The following is a 2,179-nucleotide window of genomic DNA, read 5'->3' on the forward strand; positions in this document are numbered from 1 at the left end:
TGCTGAGACTTAGCCCTTTCTAAGAAGGAAGAAGGAAACAAGCTGTTTCTCCTCTTTTTCATGGAGAGGTTCGTGATTTTAGGAGGAGCAAGTGTGCAGGCTTTTCTTTACAAGTGCTCAGAGCCCCTTCCTGCTTCTCCCCACCCTTCTCTTTTGCTCCAAGTCCCCCATAGTGAGGAGGAAAAAGAAGAAAAGCAGAGGAAATAAATGAAATCCCCAAAAAAGCCTCGTGTAAAAGAAAGGTGGACGAACAGATTGCCTCAGCACATGCTCCGGACCCAGCAGAGAGCCCTGCCAGTGGGCACATGTTAAATAAAGAGAGGGGGGATGCATTAATCCTTCTATAACCAGGAACAAATTTTACTACTACAAAATCTAACATTCTAGCAGAAACACATTCTGTTAATCAAAACAGCGAGGAAACCTTCCAAAGGGAAGAATTGGGACCTGAAGCATATAGGATGAAGCACATTTGTTCTCTGCCTTTTGTGGGGTAGAGGGGGCAGACAGCTCAATTTAATAGTGCCAGCCAGAAGGAGGTACTTCAGACTGAATGCTTTCAACCTTAAGAAAAATTAGTAGGATGAAAATGTAAAGCCCATTAGCCTGAGATATTCCTGCTGTCGTTTTGCATCCAGATAAAGCAAAAATCATCCAGTGTCTTTTTGTGTTGGACACTGGGTGCTGGGTAAATGCCTGGGCAGTGGTGCGGGTATACAAAGGGGCTTGATAAGCGTTTCTACAGGAAACAGCCTTACCCCAGAATCCTGCCATCTAGTCACTGTCCCCTGGTGCACCCAAACAGTTTCAGATTTGGAAGTGGCATGAAATGAGTTATCAGTCTCAGCTCTGCTTAAATCAACTGAGCTTGTCCTGGTAAAAGCACAGTAAAATAATAGGCAAGGCCCATTCCTAGCTCTTCTGTCAGGAGTAAAGCTTCAGGTTTAACCTTGCATTTGGCAAACACAGGCATTGTGCCCTAGAGGACAGACTGGGCATGTTTGAGACTACAGAGCTTGGTTCCTGGGCAGCTAAAGCTCATTTAAAGCAAAGGCGCTGCAGTCTGCAGCCACACGTCCCCGCTCCTCCCTCACACTGACGCTGGCCCTGGAAGATGAGCTCCGTCAGCTGCAAAGCAAGTGGTTTTCAAGGAGCCCTGGAGCTGCACCTGAGTCCTGGGCTCTGTTCCCACCTCCGCTGGGCTTGCTGGGTGCCCCTGGACACAACAGTGCCATTTGCTGCTCCTCATTGTCACCCCCTATCAGTGTAGCGCTCAGGACAGCTAAAATCCTGTGTGAGGTGTAGGGAAATTTGTGTATGGAAAGGACTACTTAATGCACACTAATAGGAATAATGCTTCTTTCTTATTATGTTAAACTGTTACATAGTGACAACAATAACCATTACTTTCCATCTTAGTTACAGTTCTTACCTCAGCTCTGATTTAAAAATGACTGTAAAGAAGAAAGATGGGCCCCAAAGGTGATTAGATTTAGGCTATTTAAGTCAGTTTACTTCCAGGCCTTTCTAAACCAAATTAAATACTCTAATATGATACTGGATTTTTTTCTATTTCCGTTATGTTTTCATTTCCCTAAGCATTGGCTGCCAGCACAGTATCTCTGCCAAGGATCTTCTGATCAGACCTGCTGGAATACAGTTCAGTATTGTCCGCACTTCTGAGATAAAATATCTACTGATAACAGCTGAAGTCACTTTACTTAACCCTCTGGAGTCATGGCTTGCCGTTAGGAAGATAAGATAATTTTTGTCTTTTTTTGATTTAATCTAACCTGTGTATGTCCTCGAAGGCAGAAGAATGCCTGCCAATTTGTAAGCTGATGATTTGTGGCATTGCAGACTCGTAGATGGTAGTGGATGATCCGAAGCCACAACCACAGCTGGATGTTGCTTTGAAGCTGGTATGTGCAAGTTACCACCATAGTGGAGTATGCACCATAGCCCACGGGGGAAGCCCCTACCTCTTACCTCCCTTCAGTTGTTCCAAAGCTGCTAACAATACTTTTTTTTTTTTTTTTTTTTTTTTTCTGACAGGCAGGAAAAAATATATTTTAACGACTGGCAATACTGCACAATGTTTTTTTCCACCAGCATCAAATTATCTGGGCAATCAGACACCAAACCTCCTTAATTCTTCTCCTTTGGTCAGAAAATCACT

This window comes from Tinamus guttatus, unplaced genomic scaffold (genome assembly GCF_059628265.1).
Source record: "Tinamus guttatus ecotype Peru unplaced genomic scaffold, ASM5962826v1 Tinamus_guttatus_pri_ptg000030l, whole genome shotgun sequence".
NCBI lineage: Eukaryota > Metazoa > Chordata > Aves > Tinamiformes > Tinamidae > Tinamus > Tinamus guttatus.